Genomic DNA, 27,511 nt, shown 5'->3' on the forward strand with positions numbered 1-27,511 from the left:
GAGGCCTTATCTTAAGCAAATAAACACAGGAGAAGAAGATCAAATACTGCATGTTTTCACTAATAAGTGGGAGCTAAACATTGTATACCTATGGACACAAAGATACTGAGACCTACTCTGGAGTGGAAGGTGGGAAGAGGGTAAGGATATAAAAAACTCCCTGTGGGGTACTATGCTGATTGCCTGGATGATGAAATAATCTAGACACCGAACCCCTGCAACATGCCATTTACCTGTATAACACACTTGCACATACATCCCTGAACCTAAAATAAAAGTGAAAATTAACATAAAAAAGAGATGACTTTAAATAAAATGATAATCAAATATTTTTTTAAAATTTAAAATATGAAAAAATGTTTATGAGACTGGATAGGATACAAAGAATATTATAGTTTATTTACTTGAAGAACAGTTTAATGAGAGGTGATATGTTTATTCTTATCTTGCTATCACGCTTTCCTCATGCTGACACGTTAATTAAGTTCAATTCATGTTTATTGAGTGTCTACCATATTCCTGGCAACATGATGGGATTGAGAACTAGAAATAGATCCTGGTTTTGGTTGTTTTCATTTGCTGTTATATGACTCTGGGAAAGTATTTTACTTTTTTGTATTTCATGCTTCTGAGCTGCAGTATTCTCAGCTGTAATATGGGCATGATAATACCTATTTCAAAAGATGGTCAAGCATTAAATTAGGTAATGTATGGAATGTAACAGAGTTCAGCTCATACAAGCTCCAGATATGTATTTCTGAGTATTGTTCATTTCATATTAGTATTCAATGTATTTAGCAGGTCCCCAGCGGAATGAACTAGGACCAAAGGGTAAAAATTGCTGACATATTTCTTTTTTGTAATGGAGATTTTTTTTCTTTATTGAGAAATGTAAGACTTGGGTACATGAAATAAACCAATTTATTGGAGGACAAATCAAAACCCACAATAGAAAAAAAGTTAACACTGGGCCACAGCAGAACCCTGAGAACATATTTGTATAATCGAAAAATTCTAGGCCCTTCATAATTGACGTTTTGATACAAAATGACCTATTAAATTTGCAATTTGTAGTTCTTGGTGTTGAGGTCCATAGGACAAGCTAGGAAGTCTTCAAACCTTGAGCTGAACTCCATGAGGGGTTAAGTGGCTTTTGAATCGGTTTTTCCTTGTCTAACAGGTAGCAGCAGCAACAGCGCCCACCTTCTGGGCAGCTTCTGTCTTGGCATGATGAGCCTGTAGAACTGCTACCGCTTCATCCACCTTGGAGTGGAGAGACTGGGGGAACTCTAACATGTGCAGCAGCTCAGAGTTGTCGATCTCCAGCAGTATTCCCGTGATCTTCCCAGCCAGGTTTCAATGCATTGTTTGGATGAGTGGGAACAAACGTTCTCCCAGCATCCGCTTCTGTTCCTGGGGGTGTGCTGCGGCCAGCGTGGAGGCACTCAGTGGCTCCTGTCCCTGCACTTGGACCTCAGGCTGGGTTGCCTGCAGAGGCTGTATGGCAGGATGAGGGCTGCGAACACTGGAGGCATATTTGTAGAGAGAAACAGCCCCAGCCCGGGGAGCAGCAGTGGCAACAGCCGCGCGCAGCGCTAAGTTCTGCACAGCTGTGGGAAGGCCTGCATACTAGCAGCTGTTGACATATTTCTATTCAAATAAGCAATAACTCTGTGTTTCCCCCATTTTAAATGGTTTTAAAGCATATTTTAGTTTACAGATGCCTTGGAAATTCTGATGAAAGCTATGAGTCCCCTTTCCATATATGTTCATGCATAAATAAACACAATCACAGGCACATAATTTTGTTAAACGTTTCTGAAGATAGATTGGGTCACTAACATTCTTTCCTTAGTTCATGTCTTCAATAGGTAAAACTTTTTGTTGTTGTTGTTGTTGTTGTTGTTGTTGTTTTTGAGAGGGAGTCTCGCTCTGTTACCCAGACTGGAGTGCAGTGGCCGGATCTCAGCTCACTGCAAGCTCCGCCTCCCGGGTTTATGCCATTCTCCTGCCTCAGCCTCCCGAGTAGCTGGGACTACAGGCGCTCGCCACCTCGCCCGGCTAGTTTTTGTTTGTTTGTTTGTTTGTTTTTTGGTATTTCTTAGTAAAGACGGGGTTTCACCGTGTTAGCCAGGATGGTCTCGATCTCCTGACCTTGTGATCTGCCCGTCTCGGCCTCCCAAAGTGCTGGGATTACAGGCTTGAGCCACCGCGCCCGGCCCTTCAATAGGTAAAACTTAAATCAAATTGGTAAAATTAGAAATTTTACAAGGAAGTGTGAGGAATGCTCTTCTGTTGGAAAAAAATAGTATTCAAGAATCATCTGTCAGGAATGCTGCTAATATTGTGCTTTCTACCTCTCTAGGTGACAATGTGATAAGGATAATAGAGAAGAGATTGAATATGTTATCTCAAGTTGTTCAATTAGAAATTAGAGTTCATCAAGAAATATCCTAAAGACTTACTAAATATTCCCTAGATATGACATGGCACATATATAGAAAGTTAATTATTATTTATTTGCTGACATTTAGCGTTTCGTTTCCAAGCATTACTTTGGGATCAATTTTAGGGTTTGGGTTTTGTCAACAGAACAAAGTAAGTTCTGTTACATTAATTTTCTAAATCTTTATAAACCCATGATAACTTTTGCTAAGCATACAAATATTAAGCTCTCATTTAATGTAATTTGAAATTTCAACTAAATATTTGAGTAGATCGACAATTTTGAAAACTTTTTCCAATTAATTTTCTCCTGAGGATTCCAATATGCCTCTCTGCATACTCATTCCCCCCATATATTGCCCTTGTTAACTCCAGAGCTTGCAGGTACCTACCTAATGTTTTTATATCTCTGACCTGGAGGGAAGCAAAAATAAATAAAGAATTAGAGTAATTGTTCAAATTATTCTAACCAAACTTTCTCTTTGGTTATTGTGGTACCTAACATCTTCACCCAGTAGATCTCCTCCTCCTCTCTGATAACCTAACCTGGCCCTTGACCCCAGGGGTGGCATGTGACCCAAGTTGAAAGATTCATAATCTATAAACGGGTTTCAAGGTATTGGTCCAGGGGTAGGCATAATAATCCAAGAAGGGACAATAAGAATCACTCCTCTGGCTTTTTAACTGGAACATGTGTATGTGTTGGAGTTGGAGCTATTATGTACACATGCATGTTTAGAGGATGGTGAATATCTCTTTCTTCTATGGATATAGAGTTTCAGGAATATAGGGCAGAATATATTTACCTGTCACAAAGACAGAAAGAATAAGCCTGCCATACAGAGAAAAGCAGAGATGATAGACAGCAGAGTATCCTGAGAGTACCAATTTCAATATGCCAGAGATGCCCTGAGGCTTACAATTCTTCTTTCAATTCTGTGAAGTACTCTAGTATCGTGTGTGTGTGTGGTGTGTGTGTGTGTGTGTGTGTATTTGCTTAAGATGGATTGAATTGAGTCCTAACCATTTGCAATTGTAATGGCCAATACAATTGCTAAGAATCCCAGGTTATTATAATACAGTTATGTGTCACTTAGCAATGGAAATATGTTCTGATAAATGTGTTATTAGGCAACTTCCTCACTGTATGAACATCATAGAGTGTTCTTACACATACGTTGATAGTATAGCCTACTACACATCTAGGCTATATGTATAGCCTACAACACATCTAGGTTATACATATAGCCTATTGTTCCTAGGCTACAAAATTGTACAGAATGTTACTGTATTGAACACTGTGGGCAATTATAACACAATGATAAGTATTTGTGTATCTAAACATAGAAAAGGCACAGTAAAAATATGGCATGAAAGATTTTAAAAAGTGATATTCCTATATAGGCCAGTTCCATTATAATCTTATGGGACCACCATTGTATATGCAATCTATCATTAACCAAAATGTCATCATGTGGTGCATGATTGTGTGTGTGAGTGTGCGGATGACTGCATCTATTATGCTTTGCTTTATTAGTGATATATTTGGACTTCTTTTTTCTCATACTAGTTTTAAAAAAGTATTATTTAGCTAATATGTTATATAAAAAACCTGTGAGATAATAGTTAGAACTTTAGAGAAATATGTGTGATTACATTATTTCCTAATGTAAATATACAACTTGACATTTATTTTTCTTAAAATAGTATTCAAATGATTAGTATCATATAATCATGTTTACAATTTAATTTTCATTTGCTAGAACTTCAAGCTAATATTATATAAAATTAACAATACCAAGCTTAAGATTGGCTTTTTAATTTTAAAATAAAAATTATGTAAATAAAATTTATAAAGAAAATTATGTGAAGAGGAAAATGAGGAAAACTGCTTTAAATAGATTTTTTTATTATTAACTTGAAAAGTAAAATATAGTATGAAAGTTTGACTTGGTGATAGTGAATATAATTATGCTTTATATTTAGTTATTCTTTAAAATAGGAAATGATTACATTCATCTCAACTTAGGGTAATGAGCAAACATAATTTTAATGTAGTGCCTTTCATATAGAAGTCAAGAAGCTTGATATGATAATGACAATTATATTTTTAATTTGAATCTATGAGGCATAAGTTATCTCAATTAAAGCAAATTGGAAATGAAGAACTATAATCAATAGAAACATAGTAACTTAATGTCATCTTTTTTTTTTTTTTTTAATATATAGTAGCCATTTTGTCTTTCAACCTAGCAGCTCTTCCTCTCTGGCATAAAATCTCAATTTTCCTTCAGGAAAATATCCTCCATTCAAACTCAGACCACAGGGTTCAGGAAGGTCTCTGTCACAGGCTAAATCTCTGTATTTGAGATTTAGCCTGGCCAAGCAAAGCCCGGAACTGCCTTAGACACAGGGATTGGTTGAATGATGAGCATTTGGCCAACTATATTGAAGCAGAATTCTGGGGCTTGTGAGGAGCCACTAGGACGAAATGCTCTCTGTTTTGCTAGACTTGAAGTTATGATCATGTATGTAAGCCAGGAACAGACTATAAGAAGTCTTAGAATGTAACCTGTATAGAGGAAATTGATACTGAGCAATGGAAAAAGACTCAGTCCTAAAGACTTAAGTTGAGATCCTTGAATCAAGTGACATGTCAAGTGATTTCTGAGGAAGAAATTTCTTTTACTTATCTAACTTGGGTGCTTTTTTTTTTTTTTTTTTTGTCAAAAATGGAAGACTGTGTACTTATATACTATGCCTGGAGTTGATTTTTTTTTTTTTTAATGTTTTATAGATGTTTATCTAATTCATAGTACTGGTTAAGTGAAGCATAATCCTATATAATTTTACTGTCAATATTCCACACTGTAAACTAAGTTGAGACTTCAGTAAATTCTCAAAGATAATCAGTATGGGTGCACAGTCATCTCGTGCATTCTCAGCACTTTATTGATATTCTTTTTTAAGGATGAAAGTATGATGCTTGCTGTTAAGAAAGTTATAGTATATTTTAAAAGAAAATAAAGATATATTAACCAAGAGCAAGTAAAATGCTCTCTGTGTCTTACAATGCTCCCTATGTCTTATAATTAAGTGCTCTGAGTAAACACATCCCCTCTGGGTCTGTGCACCTTACCATACAAATTACATGTTTCATCCACTAGGGGGCTGAATAGCAGGCAGCTCTTTGCTTAGAGTGGCATTGCAAATTTAGAATTGAGTGATTAGATAAAGGGCAAAACCTAGGGAGATTATTAGCAAGGAGAGGAAGATTATTTGCTAGCAGAGGATGAAAATACTTAGGCTTGATTTCTATGTTAATGGATGATAAGATAGGAGCTTGCAGGAGGATCAGGGGACATTTGATGAGGAGCAAATAGCAAATAGTCGCAAAGCATTTTGCACATAGCTATTCTACATTTTATAAAGATGAAATTTTGGTTTCTGGTGTGTTTACATAATTTTCCCTATTTCAAATACAAGTATAGATTATCTTTCTGAGCCTATTATAATTTTATTCAAAAATTAGAATGTGTGGAATTCGATGTGTTAGAAGAATTAAATGTCAAGGTTCCATCTTAAATCTTATTGCAAAAATCAATAGCTGAAAATCATTGACCAAACCTTGGTAAGCAGGAGTTCATCAGGTCAAGAAATGGGAAAGAGCATTATAGGCTTATGAAATAGCATGAGGCAAAAAAAAAGGGGGAGGGGGCAGACTTATGAAAATAAAGAGACACATGGGTCTATATTTTAGAAATTATAAAAGGATTTATTAAGAAATAAGTCTGGAATGCTAAGTAGTGATAGCTAATGAAGAATTTTCATACCATGTTCTTGATATTGATCTTTTTATTTTACAAAACAAAAACTTCATTGAATATTTGGAAGGGTGGTGGTAATTTGATAAGAATCTAGGTAGAACACAAAGGTTAAATAATCATGGGGAAAATTTGAGTGAAAGATTAGATATGGAATATTTATGGGATATAAAGAACTAGGGGATTAGATAAAGACCTATGTAAATTAGAACAGGGACAACAGGTGGAGTGTGGTAATGTCCATGGAGATGGTAGAGCCCTGTTGATTGATTTGTGACATTTTTATTGTTTTTATTTTCTATCTTTATGAAAAATAATTGTAACCAATGCTACTTTCTCTTAGTGTACAAGTCAAAGTCTTTTATCTGATCACCAAGTTTCTAAAATTGGTCCCTAATTCCCTCTAAGATTTCATCTGCTGCTTTCTCCCTTTTTTCTCTGTTTGGACCCTGCTGAACACCTTGCCCTTTCTTGAACATGCCAGATGTACTCCTGACTTAGAGCTTTTGCACTTACTGTTTTCTTTGCTCAGGATATTCCTTCTTCAGAAATCTTCATGGCTTTTTTCTTTACCTGCTTTATCTTTATATGCAAACATCACCTAATTTACATTTTCTGTTCTATCTAAAATTGCAACCTCTTTATCCCCCTTCCTTGTGCTGTTATTTTCTTAGCACTTATTATCTAACATATTTAATGATTTACCTTTTTTGTTTTCTCCACTAGAAAATTATGTGTTCTAAACGTTTTACTATTTTGTTTACTACCATAAACTTAGCATTTAGAACATCTCTACAATTATAAGTACCCAAATATATTTGTCAGATGCATGAAGTAATATGTTTTATGGTTTATATAGCTGTTTATGTGCTTTTAATATTTTTATTAATTTGTCATATATACCACCCTACCACTACCACTTGTGAATTTGTCCAAATTGGTGTGCAGAAAACCTTTGAACACAAGATACAACTTCCCCATGCCCACCAGGCCCTGTTCCTAAAAAACACACGCACAAACATACAAATGTACTTTCTCCCTTCCTGTCTAGGAGAAAATATACGAGAAAAATCTTTTCTATTTTAACTTAATAACCTTGTGGATGAAAGCTATATTACATAATGTTTTTTACCTAATTTTATCTATTAGGTGAAATTCATTCATATATATTAAGCTAATATATGTAGCTTATTATGTCAAGTTCCACACCAGGACAGGCACCTAATATTTATCTGAGCTTCTCTCTCTCTCTCTTTTTTTTTTTCCTTTTTTGAGACAGAGTTGCACTCTTGTCATCCAGGCTGGAGTGCAGTGACACAATCTCGGCTCACTGCAACCTCTGCCTCCTGAGTTCAAGTGATTCTCCTGCCTCAGTCTCCCAAATGAGTGGGATTACAGGCACCCACAACCACACCCAGCTAATTTTTGTATTTTTAGTAGGGACAGGGTTTCTGTCCTACTAAACCATATTGGCCATACTGGTCTCAAACTCCAGACCTCAAGTGATCTGCCCGCCTTGGCCTACCAAAGGCTGGGATTACAGGCATGAGCCATCGCGCCCAGCCTATCTGACCTTCTCTTATTGTTACTAACTTCTTAGAAATAGATGAAAGGCCCTTGAGCTCAGGGGAGACAGAGTCTACTGAAACTTCAGGGAAGAATCACTACTGGACTGTTTAGGAGTGGTCACATTGTCACCCAGTCAGTTCTGGCTAGTGACATGGCAGTGGGATGCTCCTTAAAATGGACTTCAGAGAAAGCCCCTTATTTAATGATTGAAGGGTCACATTCAATTGGCACAGCCCTTTTCCCTCTGCACTGCATCACTTGCACTTTCCCAATCATCCTACCTGGAATGATTGGTGGGAGTGATGGTGAAAGGTGCAGCAGTCATGAGGTGATAAATACAGTGAAAACCATTTGTCAGTACTAAGACTTACAAAGCAGAAAGTCAGAAAGACTCTCGGTCTCTGATGGCATCACTCAGACTTGAAACAGCTCTTAGGCAGCCATTTCTGGATTTCTTGTTACATGAGGGGGATAAAACTTATTTGCATAGGCCACTGCAATTTGGTTTTGTATTTCTAAATGCATTTCTAATTACTGCAGTAGTAAGTTAGTGGTTCAAATATGTTGATTAGTTTGTGTTAATTAAGAGTACTATAATACATAACTTACTTATCTGCAATACTACATTCCTTGTGAAATCCTTTATTTGATAGCGATGAGTTATATTAAAGTAAAAATGGAATTATTAGGGAACTTCATATGTAATTTTAATTTACTGACATGGGTTAATGGCTTCATGAGGTAAAATTATATTTGAGAGGTAGGATCTTATAATAGATAATAAGGGCTAATATATATTGCTTATTACAAGTGAAATAGAGTTTTAAGTGTTTCACATTTAATTTTCCATCTAATTTTTAAGACAACTCTATTACTTTGTATCAAATCAAATGTAAATCCATTACTAAATATGTCTCAAGCTCTCTTTGTTGTATATATATATCATTTTTCCACAAAAGTTTAGCTAATTTCCAAATTGTAAAATGTTCTGTATCTATTAATGGAATGTTACATAATTAATATCACCCAAAATAGAACTGCATCAAGATAGTTTGGTTAATAGGTGAGACTGGTACAGATTAATTATCAATGCCCCATTAATATGTACTTTAAATGCAAGCACATAAGTCTTCCCATTATGATGACCAACAATTTTCAGGTTGATAAATTTCAGAACCATTTCCTTTGCTTATTATTCAAAAAATGTAGTTTTAATCACTATCTTGAAATAAACTGTGTGATAAAAGTTCAGGACAAAAATGAAAATATTGAATACTATACTTGCAGATCGAGACCATCCTGGCTAACACGGTGAAACCCCGTCTCTACTAAAAAAATACAAAAAACTAGCCGGGCGAGGTGGCGGGCGCCTGTAGTCCCAGCTACTTGGGAGGCTGAGGCAGGAGAATGGCGTAAACCCAGGAGGCGGAGTTTGCAGTGAGCTGAGGTCTGGCCACTGCACTCCAGCCTGGGCGACAGAGCGAGACTCCGTCTCAAAAAAAAAAAAAAAAAAAAAAAAATAATAATAATAATGATTAGAAGATGAGATATAATTTAGCAGCAATTTTTTAAAAAGGATGGGGTGAGACTAGTTTCTAGCCCAGCATCTAAAAAGTTGGAAGTCACTTCTCTGTTCTAACCACAAATAAAAAACTGAACAAACCAAAAATCAGCAACTCTTCTTAGCTCCATAAGAGTGAAGATCAGGGCGCAAGCTGCTACCCTCCTGCTCAAATGGAGATACCAACAGGTAAATACAGATAATCACAATTTATGGAAGCAGAAACCATGAGTAATAACCTCTGCAGGAACCACTGTCAAAGGCAGGTAAACCAGAGCAACTCCATCTTAAATAGGAGCTGGGGAAAATAAGGTTGAAACCTACTGGGCTGCATTCCCAGACAGGTAAGACATTTTAATTCACAGAATAAAATAGAAGGTCAGCACAAAATACAGGTCATAATGACCTTGCTAATAAAACAGTTTTCAGTGGAGAAGCCAGCCAAAACCCACCAAAAGCAAAATAGCCGTAAGAGTCACCTCTGGTCATCCTCACTGCTGCACTCCCCCCAGCTCCATGACAATTTACAAATGCCGTGGCCATGTCAGGAAGTTACCCTATATGGTTGAAAAATGGGAGGCACAAGTAATCCACCCCTTGTTTAGTATATCATAAGAAATAACCATAAACATGGGCAGCCAGCAGCCCTCGGGGCTGCTCTGTCTATGAAATAGCCATTCATTTATTCCTTTACTTTCTTAATAAACTTGCTTTCACTTTGCACTGTGAATTCATCCTAAATTCTCGTGTGAGATTCAAAAACCCTTTCTTAAAGTCTGGATCAGAACCCATGTCCTGTAACACCACTGCCCAGGTAGCGAACCTGAATTGTACTTGAATTGCTAGAGGCTCAATGAGGACAAATCTGAGAGATAAGTACTCTAGGGGGACCCAGCCATCAGAGGCTACCACACACTTTCATAAGACTTACCTCACAGAGCTCTGCCAGGTCTTCACAGTGAATATCAGAGAAACACCTCATGCTTCTGGCAGGGTGAGGGGAAAATGAACCATTTAGAAATAGAGCATTCAATTCTTAACAAGAAGAAACTAGTTAATCAAAGCCTAACCTTCTGGAGTTGTATCCAAGTCTAAGTGACCCTAGATAAGGGAAATAACCAACTCCATCCAACTCTAGCCATCCTGTCCCACAGAAGGGGAGGAAAGGAAACTGAGAAGCAGGTGACGTTCACAGTCCAGACACAAAGGCTCACTAAAGACTGAAACGTAAGAAGACTATAGAATGCTCCCCTCCCCCACACCTTACCACCACAATACTAAAGGCCTATTTACATCCATTTATTTTACCCAGTTATTCATGTCTGGATATCAGGAAAAAATTATAACACATAATAAAAGGTAAGAAACAAAACAAAAGGCACATTTTAAAGAAACAGCAAGCATTAGAGTCAGACTGAAATAAGGCAAGGATGTTGGAATTGAAGGACTACAAATTTAAAGCAACTGTGATTAATATGTAATGAGATTTAACAGATAAAGTAGCAATCTGCAAGAACTTGGGGGCAATGTAAGCAAGGTGATGAAAATTCTAAGAAAGAATAAAAAAGAAATGTTAGAGATCAAGAACACTGTAACAGAAATGAAGAATGCCTTTGGCAGGCTTCTTAATAGGTGAGAAACGCTTCTCTGAGCTTGAGGATATCTCAATAGAAACTTTAAAAACTAAAAAGCAAAGCTCCCCAAAAGAGAGAGAGAGAGAGAGACAGAGACTGAGAATACCCCAGAATATCAATGAACTGTGGGACAACGATAAAAGGTATAACAACATATGCATAATGGGAATACCAGGAGGAGAAGGGAGAAAGGAACAGAAGTAATATTTGAAACAATAATCACTAAAAATTTATCCTATTTGATGTCAGACATCAAACCACAGATGGAGGAATTTCAAAGGACACCAAGCAGGATACATATCAGAAAAGCTACATCTAGGCATATAATTTTCAAAGTACAGAAAATTAAAGACTTTTTAAAAAATTCTGAAAGAAGCCAGAGGGGGAAAACACCTTACTTATTAGAAAAGCAAAGCTAATAATTGAATCTAATGTCTCAGAACCCATGTAACCAAGAAGACAACACGGTGAAATATTTAATGTGTTGAGAGAAAAAAACTGACTGATTTATGATTCTAGATCCTATGAAATTAACTTTCAAAAGTAAAGAAGAAATATAGAGTTTCTCAGAAAAACAAAAATTGAGGTTAGTTGTTACCAGTAGAACTCCCTTGTAAGAAATATTAAAAGAAGTTCTTTAAAGAGAAGAAAAATTATATAGATCAGACATTTGTATCTACAGGAAGGAAAGGAAGAACATCTGAGAAGAAATAGGTGAAGGTAAATGTAAAAACTTTTAGTTTTCTTAATTTGCCTAAAAGATAACAGTTTGTTGAAAATAATAATGGCAACAATGTATTTGATTATGTATGCATGTATATATAGAGAGATATATCTTTTTCTTTTAATTTTAAGTTCTGGAATACATGTGCAGGATGTGCAGGTTTGTTACATAGGTAAACGTGTGCCATGTGGTTTGCTACACCCATCAGTCCATCACCTAGGTATTAAGCCCCACATGCATTAGCTGCTTATCCTTCTGCTCTCCCTCCCACTACCCACCCAACAGCCCCCAGTGCGTGTTGCTCCCCTCCCTGTGTTCATGTGTTCTCACTGTTCAGATCCCACATATGAATGAGAACACGTAGTGTTTGGTTTTCTGTTCCTGTGTTAGCTTATTGAAGATAATGGCTTCTAGTTATAGCCATGCCCCTATAAAGAACATAATCTTGTCCCTTTTTATGTCTACAAAGTATTCCATGGGGTACCAAGTGTTCTTTATCCAGTCTATCATTGATGGGCATTTGGGTTGATTCCATGTCTTTGCTATTGTGAATAGTGCTGAAATAAACACATGTGTGCATGTATCTTTATGATAGAATAATTTCTATTTGTTGAATATATACCCAGTAATGGGATTATATACCCAGTAATCGTCAAGCTGTCTTCCACAATGTTGAGCTAATTTACATTCCCACCACTAGTGTAAAAGCATTTCTATTTTTCCACAGCCTTGTCAGCATTTGTTATTTCTTGACCCTTTAACAATCATTGTTTTGAATGGTATGAGATGGTATCTCATTGAGTCTTGGATTTGCATTTCTCTAATGATCAGTGATGCTGAGGTTTTACATATGTTTTTTGGCCACATAAATCTCTTCTTTTGAGAAGTGTCTGTTCGTGTCCTTTGCCCACGTTTTAATGTTTTTTTTTCTTGTAAATTTGTTTAAGTTCCTTGTGGATTCTGGATTTTAGACCTTTGTCAGATGGATAGATTGCAAATTTTTTCCTCCCATTCCATAGGTTGTCCGTTCACTCTGATGAAAGTTTATTTTGCTATACAGAAGCTCTTTAGTTTAATTAGATACCATTTGTCAATTTTTCCTTTTGTTGCCATTGCTTTTGATATTTTTGTCATTAAACTTTTTCTGTACCTATGTCCTGAATGGTATTGCCTAGATTTTCTTCAAGAGTTTTTATAGATTTGGGTTTTACATTTAAGTCTTTAATCTATCTTGAGTTAATTTTTTAAAAGGTATAAGGAAGGGGTCCAGTTTCAATTTTCTGTATATGGCTAGCCAGTTTTCCCAGCACCATTTATTAAATAGGGAATCATTTTTCCATTGCTTGCTTTTTGTCAAGTTTGTTGAAGATCAGATAGTTGTAGATGTATGGTCTTCTTTCTGAGATCTCTATTCTGTTTCATTTGTCTATGTGTCTGTTTTGGTACCAGTACCATTCTGGTTTGGTTACTGTAGTCTTGTAGTATAGTTTGAAGTCAGATAGTGTGAGGCCTCCAGCTTTTTTTTTTTTTGCTTAGGATTGTCTTGGATATACAGGCTCTTTTTTGACTCCATAGAAAATTTAAAGTAGTTTTTTCTAATTCTGTGAAGAATGCCAAGGGTAGTTTAATAGGAATTGCATTGAATCTATAAATTTCTCTGGGCAATATGGCCATTTTCATGATGTTAACTTTTCCTAACCAGGAACATGGAGTGTTTTTCCATTTGTTTGTGATTTCTATTATTTCTTTGAGCAGTGGTTTGTAGTTCTCCTTCAAGAGGTGACATTGCTTGTTAGCTGTATTCTTAGGTATTTTATTCTCTTTGCAGAAATTGTGAATGAGAGTTCATTCATGACTTGGCTCTCTACTTGTCTATTGTTGGTGTATAGGAATGCTTGTGACTTTTGCACATTGATTTTGTATCCTGAGACTGCTGAAGTTGCTCATCAGCTTAAGGAATTTTGGGGCTAAGACTATGGGATTTTCTAGGTATAGGTTCATGTCGTCTGCATACAGAGGCAATTTGACTTTTTCTCTTTCTATTTGAATGGCCTTTATTTATTTCTCTTGCCTAATTGCCCTGGCCAGAATTTCAATACTATGTTGAATAGGAGTGGGGAGAAAGGGCATCCTTGTCTTATGCTGGGTTTCAAAGGGAATGATTCCAGGTTTTGCCCATTCAGTATGATATTGACTGTGGGTCTGTCATAAATAGCTGTTATTATTTTGAAATATGTTCCATCAATACCTAGTTTCTTGAGAATTTTAACATGAAGGGATGTTGAATTTAATCAAAGGCCTTTTCCACATCTATTGAGATAATAATGTGGTTTTTGACTTTAGCTCTATATGATGAAATATGTTTATTAATTTGTGTATGTTGAGCCAGCCTTGCATCCCAAGGATGAAGCCAACTTTATTGTGGTGGATAAGCTTTTTGATATGCTGCTAGATTTGGTTTGCCAGTATTTTTTGTTTATTTTTTGTTTTTTGTTTTTGAGATGGAGTCTTGCTCTGTTGCCCAGGCTGGAGTGCAGTGGTGCGATCTGAGCTCACTGCAAGCTCCACCTTCCAGGTTCAAGCCATTCCCTTGCCTCAGCCTCCCTAGTAGCTGGAACTATAGGCACCCACCACCACGCCTGGCTAATTTTTTGTATTTTTAGTAGAGATGGGGTTTCACTGTGTTAACCAGGATGGTCTTGATCTCCTGACCTCGTGATCTGCCTGCCTTGGCCTCCCAAAGTGTGGGGATTACAGGCGTGAGCCACTGTGCCCAGTCAGTTTGCCAGTATTTCATTAAGGATTTTTGCATCGATGTTCATCAGGGATATTGACCTGAAGTTTTTTGTTGTATCTCTGCCAGGTTTTGGTATCATGATGATGCTGGCCTCATAAGATTTAGTTAGAGACAGTTCTCTCCTTTTCAATTGTTTGGAATGGTTTCAGAAGAAATGGTACCAATTCTTCTTTGTACCTCTGGTAGAATCCATCTGGTCCCGGACTTTTTTTGGTTGGTAGGCTATTTATTACTGCCTCAATTTCAGAACTTGTTATTGGTCTATTCATGGATTCTACTTCTCAGTTTAATCTTGGGAGGATGCATGTGTCTAGGAATTTATCCATATCTTCTAAATTTTCTAGCTTACCTGCATAGAGATGTTTATAGTATTTTCTGATGGTTGTTTATATTTCTGTGGGGTCTGTTGTGGTATTCCCTTTATCATTTTTTATTGCGTCTATTTGATTCTTCTTTATTTTCTTCTCTATTAACCTAGCTAGCAGTCTATCTTAATATTTGGGGAAAAAAAAACAGCTCCTAGATTCATTGATTTTTTGAAAGTTTTTTTTTTTTTTTTTTCATGTGTATCTCTATCTCCTTTAGTTCAGCTCTGATCATAATTTTTGTCTTCTGCTGGCTTTTGGATTTCTTTGCTCTTGTTTCTCTAGTTCTTTTAGTTGTAATGTTAAGGTGTTGATTTGAGATCTTCTAGCTTTCTGATGTAGCAGTTTAGTGCTTATAAATTTCTCTGTTAACACTGCTTTAGCTGGAACCCAGAGATTCTGATATGCTGTCTCTTTGTTCTCCTTGGTTTCAAAGAACTTCTTGATTTCTGTCTTAATTTCAATATTTACCCAGGAGTCATTCTGGAGCAGGTTGTTCAATTTCCATGTATTTTTGAGTAGGTTTCTTAATCTTGAGTTCCAGTTTTATTGTACTATGATCTGAGAGACTGATTTTTATGATTTAAGTGCTTTTGCATTTGCTGAGGAGTGTTTTGCCTCCACTAATGTGATCAATTTTAGAGTAAGTGCCATGTTGCACTGAGAAGAATGTATATGCTGTTGTTTTGAGGTGCAGAGTTCTCTAGATATCTATCAGGTCCACTTGATCCAAAGCTGAGTTCAAGTCCTGAATATTCTTGTTAATTTTCTGTCACAATGATCTGTCTAATATTCACAGTGGGGTGTTAAAGTCTTTCACTATTATTGTGTGGGCATCTAAGTCTCTTTGTAGGTCCCTAAGAACTTGCTTTATAAATCTGAGTGCTCCTGTATTGGGTGCATATATATTTAGGATTGTTAGCTGTTCTTATTGAATTGATCCCTTTACCATTATGCATTGCCTTTCTTTGTCTTTTTTGATGTTTGTTGGTTTAAAGTCTGTTTTGTCAGAAACTAGGATTGCAACCCCTGCTTTTACCTGCTTTCCATTTGCTTGGTAAATTTTCCTCCATCCCTTTATATTGAGCCTATGTGTATCTTTGAACAGGAGATGGGTCTCTTGAATACAGCACACTAATAGGTATTGACACTTTATCCAATTTGCCAGTCTGTGTCTTTTAATTGGGGCATTTAGCCTATTCACATTTAAGGTTAATATTGTTATGGGTGAATTTGATTCTGTCATCATAATGCTAGTGAGTTATTTTGCAGACTAGTTGATGCAGTTTCTTCATAGTGCCATTGGTCTCTGTATTTCAGTGTGTTTTTGCAATGGCTGGAACCAGTTTTTTTTTTTTTTTTTTTTCCTATATTTAATGCTTCCTTCAGGAGCTCTTGCAAGGCAGGCTTGGTAGTGACGAAATCCCTCAGCTTTTGCTTGTCTGAAAAAGATTTTATTTCTCCTTCACTTACAAAGATTAGTTTGGCCAGATATGAAATTTTGAGTTGGAAATTCTTCTCCTTAAAAATGTTGAATATTGGCCCCCACTTTCTTTTGGTTTGTAGAGTTTCTGCTGAGAGATTCAATGTTAGTCAGATAGGCTTCCCTTTGTAGGTGGCCTGGCCTTTTTCTCTGGCTGCCTTTAACATTTTTTCCTTCATTTTGACCTTGAAGAATCTGATGATTATATGTCTTGGGATTTATCTTCTTGTGGAGTATCTTACTGGGGTTCTCTGGGTTTCCTGAATTTGAATGTTGGCCTATATTGACAGGTTGGAGAAATTCTCCAGGATGATATCCTGAAGTTGTTTTCCATCTTGGTTCCATTCTCCCATCTCTTTCAGGTACTCCAATTAGTCATAGCTTTGGTCTTTTCACATAGTCCCATAGTTCTTGGATGTTTTGTTCATCCCTTTTTATTTCTTTTTTTTCTAATCTTGTCTGCTTGCCTTATTTCAGCAAGATAGTCTTCAAGCTCTGATATTCTGTCTTCAGCTTGATTTTTTGGCTATTGATACTTGTGTTTGCATCACAAAGCTCTTGTGCTGTGTTTTTCAGCTCAGTCAGGTCATTTATGTTCCTCACTAAACTGGTTGTTGTAGTTAGCAGCTCCTGTAACCTTTTATCATGGTTTTTAGCTTCTTTTCATTGGGTTAGAACATCTCCTTTACCTCAGTGAAGTTTGTTATTACCCACCTTTTGAAGCCTATTTCTATTAATTCATCCATCTCAGCCTCTGCCCAGTTCTTTGCCCTTGCTGGATAGGTGCTGCAATCATTCAGAGAAGAGGTACTCTGGTCTTTTGAGTTTCCACCATTTTTTTGTTGCGTCTTATCTTTGTGAGTTTGTCTAGTTTTGATCTTTGAGGCTGCTGACATTTGGTGGGGGGGGTTTGTTGGGACTTTTTTTTGTTGATGCTATATTGTTGCTTTCTGTTTGTTGTTGTTTGTTTGTTTGTTTTTCCAGTTAGTCCCCTCTTCTGTAGGGCTGTTGCAGTTTGCTGGGGGTTCACTTCAGGCCCTCTTCACCTGGGTTCCTCCTGCACCTAGAGATATCACCCAAGGAGGCTGGAGAACAGCAAAGTTGGGTGCTTGCTCCTTCCTCTGTGATCTCTGTCCTTGAGGGGCATTGACCTGATGCCAGTAGGAACACTCCTGTATAAGTTGTCTGGTGACCCCTGTTTGGTGGTGGGGGTGGGGGGTGTCTCAACAACTCAGGGAGCAGGGGGCTGGGACCTGCTTAATGAAGCACTCTGACTGTCCCTTGGTGGAAGGGGTGTACTGTGCTGAGGCGAAAACTAGTGTTTGGGCTGCTCAAATTCCTCAGAGCTAGCAATGGGAAAGACTAAGTCTGGGAGATCAACCCACCTTTTCCCCTAGGGGCTCAGGCCCTGGGAGATCAGAGTTCTGTTCCTAAGTCCCTGGTTGGTATTGCTGAAGTTCCTGCAGGGAGGCCCTGCCCACTGAGGAGGGATGGGTCAGGGTCTGGCCTAAAGAAGCAGTCTGGACACCAGCTGCCACAGTTGGTGTGCTGTGCTGTGGTGAATACCTCTTGGGTCCAAGCCATCCCCTTTTCCCAGCACCAGCAGGGAACAACGATGACCTGGAGCTGTAGTAATGGATGCTGCCATTCCCCACCAGGAGTTCAGCATTTTAGGCAACTGGCAGTGACAGTGATGGCTGCCATCTCTCCCCTGGGGAGCTCAGTTTTCTTAGACAGCAGGTAGCTGCAGTGATGGCTGCCATCCCTCTCTCAGGGAGCTCAGATAACTCAGGCAGCAGGCAACCACAGTGATGATGGCTGCCCCTCCCCCTGGGAACTTGGTAGTCTTAGGCAGACTCTCAGCTGAATGGCTGCTGAGAATCTGCACAACTCTATGGTTGGGACCCAAGGTCCTGGTATTGTAGGCTCACAAGTGGGATCTCCTAATCCCTGGGTTGCACAGATTTGTGGAAAAAGCATGGTTTCCAAGTCTGGGTAGCACAATTACTCACCATCTCCCTTGGTTAAGAGTGAGGGCTCCCCTTGCCCTGTGTGGCTCTCAGGTGGGCTGACATACCACCCTGCTTTTCTTTTCCTTCTGTGGGTCACATCAACCACCTCTTCAGTCCTGATGATAGAACCTGGATACCTTGGTTACCAGTGCAGGATTTGCGTGCTGTTTTCATTCTTTTCAGTGAGAACCTTTGACTACAGCTGCTTCTAGTCAGTTATCTTGGCCCTGCCCTCCCGCACGTATATATTCTTATGCATGTTTATGTATAAGTGAAATGAACAAGAGTAATGATACAACGGATGGAATAATTGGGATGATATTGTCATTATAAGGTACTCACACTACCCATGAAGTGACACAGTATTTTTGAAAGTATACTTGAATTAGTTGTCAGTATTGTAAGTTCTAGGTTAACCGCTCAAAAAAGTAAATAACTGTTATACTTAGAAAGAGGAGAAAATAGAATAAAACGCTAAATTAAAACCACAAAAAGCAGCAAAAGAGTGAAAGACAAACATAGGAACAAAGAACAAGGGTAACAAATAGAAAATAGTAAGAAATTGGGTAGATATTAATCCACCAATATCAGTAATAAGTCAATGGTTTAAATGGACCAGTTAAAAGAGATTGTTACACTGGATCAAAAAACAAGACCCAACTATATATTTTCTACAAAAAAACCCACCTTAAATATACAGATCCATATAGATTAAAAGTAAATAGATGGAGAAAGATATAACATACTAACACTAATCAAGAGAACAGAGGTAGCTATACTAATTTCAGACAGAGCAAAATTCACAGAAAGGAAAGTTGTCAAGTGAAAAGAAGGGCATTGCATAATGATTAAAGAATCAATCTTTCTAATAAGACCTAACAATCTTTAACGTATGCACCTAACAACAGGTTGTCAAAATACGTAAGGCACAAACTGATAGAATGATAAGGAGAAACAGATGAATCCACCATTATAGTTGGAGACATCAACCCACTTCTATTAAAAATGAACAGATCCAGCAGGCAGAAAATCAGTAAGGACATAGTTGAACAACATTATCAATCAACTGGACATAACCTGCATCAATAGACTGCTTCAATCAACAATAACAGAATATGCATTCTTCTCGAAGTCACATGGAACCTTTACCAAGACAGACCACATTCTGGGTTATAAAACACATCTTAACAAATGTCAAAGAATAGAAATCATTGTCTGCTCTCAGGCCACAATGGAATTGAACTAGAAAGATAGCTGGAAAATCCCTAAATATTTGGATATTAAACCACACACTTCTAAATAAAACACAGATGGAAGAAGAAACCTTAAGAAAAATTTTAAAATATTTTGAACTATACTAAAATTTAAAAAAAAAAATCAAAATTTGTGGGATATAGCTAAAGCAGTGCTTAGAGGGAAATTCATACCCAAATTTATACATTAGAAAAGAAAAAAGATGTGAAATAAACCATCTAATATTCCATCCTTAGAAAACAGGAAAAAAAGAGAGAAAATTAAATCTAAGTAAGTGAAAGAAAAAATAATAAAAGAGCAGAAATCAATGAATATGCAAACAGGAAATTAATGAAGAAAATTAATAAAACCAGAAGCTGCCTTATTAAAAAGATCAATAAAATTGTTAGGTCTCTGGTCAGACCATGTAAGAAAAATAGAGAGAGAGAAAACAAATATTGCCAATGTTAGAATGAACGGGAAGACATCACTATAGTTCCTATGGACATTAAATGGATAATAAAGCAACACTATGAACATCTCTACGGTCACAAATTTAATAACCTAGATGAAATGGGCCAATTCTCTGAAAGACATAATCTGCCAAAACTCACACGAGAACAAACAGACAACATGAATAGGCCTGTACCGATTAAATTAATACAATCAGTAATTAATAATGTCCCCAAACAGAAAGTATAAGACCCTGTACTGTCTTTGTTCACACATGGCATAATCATTTATGTAGAAAATCTGAACTAACTTACAAAAAACTCCTGGAACTAATAATCAATTATAGCAAGGTTGTAGAAAATAAGGGCAAAATACAAAGTTCATCACTTTTCTATATGCCAGCAATGAACAAGTGACATTTGATATTAAACACACAGTACCATTTACATTAGAATCCCGCAAATTAAATACTCAGGCATAAATCTAACAAATCACATACAAGATCTATGTAAGGAAAACTACAAACATCTGATAAAAGCAACCAAAGAATAACTAAATAATTGGAGATATATTTCATGCTTATTGATAGAAAGACAATATTATCAAGATATTAGTTCTTTCCAAGTTGATCTACAGATTCAATGTAATCCCAATCAAAATCCCAGCCAGGGGGGTGGATCCATGATGGCTGATTAGACGCAACGATGGTCTGTGGCATGCATGGAGAGGAATGAAAAGGAGAGAATGAATTCAGCACCTTCAAATGAGATAGCCAGGTTCTTGCATTGGGACTGACTGGAAGAACATCTCAACCCACAGAGAACTAAGAACAGTGGGCAGGACCAAAGGAACCCCCACCCCCAGCCAAGGGAAGCGGTGAGTGATTGTGTGAGCCTGCTGGGAAACCAAGCTTCTCCCACAGATCTTTGCAACTCACAGAACAGGAGATCCCCTAGTGAGCCCACACCACCAGGGTCTTGGGTCTGATACACAGAGCTGTGTGGAGTCTTGGCAGAGCAGCTGCTCACGCACTCACAGAGACCCAATAGTTTTACATAGTCCAGACCTGCGATCCTTGGCAAAGTGGGAAATTCATCTGTAAATATCCCCAGGAAGGGGGCTGAATCCAGGGAGCCAGGTAACTTTGTTCTGTGGGCCCCACTTCCATGGTACCTCACAAGTTAAGACCCACTGGCTTGGATTCCAGCCAGCCAATGGCAGTGCGTTGGAGTCTGCCTGAGACAGGTCCAAGTTCCCTGGAGGAGGGGTGGCCACCATCTCTGTAGTTTGGTAGACTTAGCCACTCCAGTCTGCCAATTGTGGAGAACACAGATGGCTCAGATGAAAAAGGATTCCCCACAATGCAGCACAGCTTCCTTGCCAGATTGTGACCAGACTGTCTCTTTAAGTGAGACCCTGATTCATCCCTCCTCACTGGGTGAGACCTCCCTGTGGGGCTTTGGCCACTCTAGCAAGGGTTCTACTGACAAAGCGATCTCTCCCTGAGACGGAGCTCCTGGGGAGAGGGGTGGCTGCCATCTCTGCGGTTCAGTTGACTCAGTCACTCCAGCCTGCCAGGTTTGGAGAATAGAGGTGGCCTAGATGAGGAAGGGACCCTCCCACCCCTAACACAACACACCTGCTCTACCAAAAAACAGCCAGACTGCTTCTTTGGTTGGGTCCCTGGTTCCATTACGCCTGATTGTGTGAGACCACCCAATGTGGGTCTCCAGTCCACTTCCTACAGGTAGGACAGGCTGGCAAAGGGTCACTACTCACTGGGACCAAGCTTCTGGAGGAAGAAGCTGACTGCCATCTTTGCTGTCTCACATCCTTTGCTGGAGATACCACCAGGTATGGGAGAAACCAAGTCAACTGAGGTCTGGAGTGAACCCCCAGCAAATTGAAGCAGCTCTAAGGTAGAGTGGCCTGCCTGTTAAAAAAAAAAAAAAAAAAAAAAAACGAACAAACAGAAAACAACAACAACATTATCAACAAAAAGATCCCACAAAAACCCCAAAGGTCAGCAATCACAAAGATACAACGTAGATAAGCCCACAAAGATGAGAAAGAATCAATGTAAAAACACTGAAAACTCAAAAAGCTGGAATGCCTTCTCTCCCTCAAATGACTGTAACACTTCTCCAGCAAAGGCACAAAACTGGACTGAGGCTGAGATGGTTGACTTGGCAGAAGTAGGCTTCAGAAGGTGGGTAATAATGAACTCCGTGGAACTAAAGGAGAATGTTGTAACTCAACGCAAAATCCTAGACAGTTATTTTGTGGATATAAATAAACTTTCTAAAGTTTAAATGAAGAGGCAAAGCCCAGAATAGCCAACACAATATTGGAGAAGAATAAAGTTGAAGGACTAACACTACCTGACATCAAGACTCACTATAAAGCCACTGTAAACCGAACAGTGTGCTATTGGCAAAAGGACGGACAAACAGATCAAGGAAACAGAATAGAGAGTACAGAAATAGACCTACATAAATACAATCAACTGATCTTTGATAATGGGAGCAAGGGAGGCAATGGAATACTACGGAGAAAATTCTTTTCAACAAATGGTGCTGAAACAACTGAACACCCACATTGCAAAAACAAAAACAACAACAACAACAAAATGAAACTAGACACAGACCTTAAATCTTTCACAAAAAGTAATGGAAATTGGATCACAGATCTAAATGTAAAAAACAAAAACATATAAAACTCCTGGAAGATAAGAGAAAATCTAGATGATTAAGGGTTTGGCAATGCCTTTTTAGATGCCCACCCAAAGGCACAATCCAAGAAAGAAAGAATTGACAAACTGGACTTCATTAGAATTAAAATATTCTGCCTCACAAAAAACACTGTCAGGAGAATAAGAAAAGCCACACACTGGAATAAAATATTTGCAAGGGACATATCTGATAAAAGATTGTTATCCAAAATATACAAAGAACTTTTAAAACAATAAGAAAACTAACAACCCAGTTTATAAATTGACCGAAACTCTAGACTAACACTTCACCCAAGAATATACACAGATGGAAAATTCTCATATGAAAAGATGTTCTATATCATATATCAGCAGGGAAGTAAATAGCAATGAGATACTACACACATATTAGAATGGCCAAAATCTAGAGCACTGATGATACCAAATACTGGAGAGGATGTAACACAAAGCCTCATTTAAAGCTGGTGGGAATGCAAAAATACAGCCACTTCAAAAGACAGCTTGATGACTTTCTATAAAACCAAACATACTCTCACCATACAATCCAGCAATCATACTCCTTAGTATTTACTCAAAGGAGTTAAAAACTTATGTCCAAACAAAACCTGCACAAGTATGTTTATAAGCAGCTTTATCAGTAATTGCCAAAAGTTGGAAACAACTGAGATGTCCTTCAGTAGGTAAATAAATTGGAACATCTAGACAATGGAATATTACTCAGCTTTAGAAAAATCCAGCTTTGAAGTCATGAAAACACATGGGGGCGACTTAAGTGCATATTCCTAAGTGAAAGAAGCCAGCTGAAAGGACTACATTCAGTAGGATTCTAACTACATGACATTGAAAAGAGTCAAAACTATGAAGCTGGTAATCAGCGGTTGTCAGGGTTTAAGGGATAGGGATATTTGGAGTACACAATTTCAGTGCACTGAAACTACTGCACCACGCCAAAAGTGAACCCTAATGTAAAAACTATTGAGTAATGATGTGTCAATACAGTTTCATCAATTGTGACAAATTTACTACTCAAGAGGCCGGGATAGTGAGTGATGTTGATAACTAGGGAGGCTATGCATGTGTTGGTGTGTCCGGAATTGGTGGGTTCTTGGTCTTGCTGACTTCAATAATGAAGCTACAGACCCTCCCAGTGTTACAGTTCTTAAAGATGGTGTGTCCGGAGTTTGTTCCTTCAAATGTTCAGATACGTCTGGAGCTTCTTCCTTCTGGGGGGTTCATGGTCTTGCTGCCAGAAGTGAAGCTGCAGACCTTCAGGGTGAGTGTTAACAGCTCATAAAGGCAACATGGGCCCAAAGAGTGAGCAGCAACATTTATTAACAACAGTAAAAGACTCAAGCTCCACAGAGTCGAAGCAGATCACACCTCACTGCCCTGCCTAGCTCCTGCAGTCTGCTTTTATTCCCTTATCTGGCCCCACCCACATCCTGCTGATTGGTCCATTTTACAGAGAGCAGACTGGTCTATTTAACAGAAAACTGATTGGTCTATTTTACAGAGAGATTATTGGTCCATTTTACAGAGACCTGATTGGACTGTTTTGACAGGGTGCTGATTGGTACATTTACAATCCCTGAGCTAGGCACAGAGTGCTGATTGGTGCATTTACAATCCTCTAGCTAGACATAAAAGTTCTCCAAGTCCCCACTAGATTCGCTAGACACAGAGGGCTGAGTGATGAGATTACAAACCTTGAGCCAGACGCAGAGTGCTGATTGGTGTATTTACAATCCCTTAGCTAGAGGTAAAAGTTCTCCAAGTCCCCACTAGACTCAGGAGCCTAGCTGACTTCACCTAGTGGATCCCGTGCCAGGGCCCTGCAGAGCTGCCTGCCAGTCACCTGCCATGCACCCCACTCCTAATCCCCTGGGCGGTTGATGGAACTAGGCACCAGTGGAGCAGGGCGGTGCCAGGGAAGCTCAGATCACGTGGAAGCCCCCGTTGATGGGGGAAGTTCAGGCTTGGCAGGCTGCAGGTCCTGAGCCCTGCAGGAGGCAGCTAAGGCCCTGCAAGAACTGCAGCCCAGCGCCCGCCAGCGGCACTGCTGGGGAACCCTGCCAACGCTTTGCAGCTGCTGGCCCCGTTGCTAAGCCCCTCACTTCCTGGGTCCCAGGGACCCTGGCTGGCACTCGCAGTGCAGGGCCGCGGAGCCCATGCCCACTGGGAACTTGCGCTGGCCAGCGACAGCCAGGCACAGCCGGGGTTCTGCCCATGCCTCTCCCTCCACACCTCCTGGCAAACAGAGGGAGCCAGCTCCCTCCTCGGCTAGCCCAGAGAGGGGCTCCCACAGTGCAGTGGCAGGCTGAAGGGCTCCTCAAGTGCCACTAAAGTGGACGCAGAGGCTGAAGAGGCACCAGAGTGAGGGCTGCTGGCACATTGACACCTCTCATTGGGGCAAAGGGTATATAGAAAATCCCTGGACTTTCAATTTTGCTGTAAACATAAACTTGCTCTAAAAAGTGGTCTATTTTTACAAAAAGTCCAGAGAACAAGAATAGCCTGGGAAGGGGTTTGAGGGGAACTTCTGTGATGCCAGTAATGTTCTGCTTTTGAACTGTGTTAGTTTATTCTGTGTAAATCTATTAAAATGTATACTCATGTAAAAGTTCATTTCAACCCTTAGGAATTCATTGTATTTTTGGCCGTGTCTGACTTCTGTTGACATTATCAATTATGTACATTCAGGCAAAATACATGCCCTTAATTTGGTCTGGTGTGGGAAATTATGTGTTGATTAGCATTGAGTAACAGCATTTAATGGAACTTAAGAATATATAGTATATATTTCATTTCAAAAATTTAACACGAACGTTTTTAATTTTAATTTTAATTTAATAAGCAACACAGGTTTTTTCTTACATATTATAGAAATATATATGCATGTACTTTCTAAGAAACAGCACAGACCTGCAATAAAAATTAGTGATAAGAAATAACTAACATACAGTAGGAACAGAGTACAGAGGAACATGGACAGGGTTAAACTGCATAATTCAGACAAAAGAGATATTCTGATTTTATTGCATCCTTCCCACCAAACTTTCTGTCCAAAAAGAATAAATAAAGCTTAGCAGATAGAAGCACTTATGATCAAGGTAAATGTTGAAAAATAAGTAGCACCTTTGGTCATTAGAATGATTGTCGACATTTCCAGGAAGCTAAAATAGAGCATTTCCGATTTTGAAAAGAAAATAAAACTAATTAATTTGTACCATAAAGTTTAGCTGTTGCATATTTCAATATTTGCATAGAATGTTTGACAATGTAAAAAGGATTCAAAACAGAGTTTCAATTTTAAATGAAGAAAATGCTATAGGTGTTTTGTTTTCTATGTCTTACTTTTAAAATTAGCCAGAGAATTACTTTAATATACATTCAGCCTGCATCATAGAATACTGTAGTAGCATTTTAATAATCGGTATCTATCAATTCAACTCAATAAAGGAATACTCTACGCCTGGCACTTTGCTAGATATTAAAGTTGTCATTATAACTAAAATAACATCCTTGTCCACAAGGAGCTCACAGTCTAGTAAGAAAGAGATGAATTTGAAAATATATTTGAGGCTGGGCGCAGTGGCTCACGCCTGTAATCCCAGCACTTTGGGAGGCTGAGGCGGGAGGATCACTAGGTCAGAGGATTGAGACCATCCTGGCTAATATGGTGAAACCCTGTCTCTATTAAAAATACAAAAAAATTAGCTGGGCATGGTGGCGGGCACCTGTAGTCCCAGCTACTCAGGAGGCTGAGGCAGGAGAATGGTGTGAACCCAGGAGGCAGAGCTTGCAGTGAGCGGAGATCACACCACTGCACGCCAGCCTGGGCGACAGAGCAAGACTCAGTCTCAAAAAAAAAAAAAAAAAACACACACACACACAAAAGAAAATACATTTGAAATTGTAGGCAAAATATGTACCCTCACAGAGAAATTCAACATTTGGTTTCAAATTTGTTATGCAGTGAAAATTACAAACTACAACAGAGATTTTTCTAAAACATTATGTTCAGGAAACACTGTAGTATACCTGAAAGGCAAGAACTTAAATAAGTGTGCCGAAAAACAAAGTAGGATTAATTGAACAAAATATACTTTAAAAATGATCAACGACATAATATATTCCTGATTTAAATAAATCTAAGTTATTTTATTTAGTTTAAACAAAATACGTATCCATATGAAAATGCCAGTTCTTTCATTTTTAGTTAATTCCTTTATACATATTATTTGCTAAGTTCAGAACTGCTATATATACAAAAATTTCAAAAATAAATAAGTATCCCAAGATCGCATAACAATCACTTTAAGTACATTCATGTGTAAGAAGGCAAAAAAAGAAGGTTCTTATATTTTAAAACTTTGACAGGTATTTAAATGTATTATTTTATACTTCATTAATTTTCTTTAAAAATGAAATAATACAGCCATGATTTAGGTCATGTAAAAACAACTGTTTGGATCATCTTAGGTGTCAAGCAAAACTATCCTCTTTAATTCACTATCATAGTAACCATAGTTGATAGATCATGTGGCAATATGATCATTTGTTCAGTGGTCATCAAGATATCTATAGAATAAACAAGACAACTACATTTTATTTTTTTCACTGAAAAATCACAAAAATATAGCCTAAAATATAATTTATACTTTAAAGATAATTCTAAAG

At 38.1% G+C, this 27,511-nt stretch overlaps 1 pseudogene; it reads right to left on the minus strand.

The window, feature by feature from the left end:
* Positions 1-1,024: 1,024 nt before the first annotated feature.
* On the minus strand, positions 1,025-7,250 carry LOC117090852 (annotated as a pseudogene).
* Between the last annotated feature and the right edge of the window lie 20,261 nt (positions 7,251-27,511).

Source organism: Trachypithecus francoisi, unplaced genomic scaffold, assembly GCF_009764315.1.
Source record: "Trachypithecus francoisi isolate TF-2019V2 unplaced genomic scaffold, Tfra_2.0 Lachesis_group11, whole genome shotgun sequence".
Taxonomy (NCBI): Eukaryota; Metazoa; Chordata; class Mammalia; order Primates; family Cercopithecidae; genus Trachypithecus; species Trachypithecus francoisi.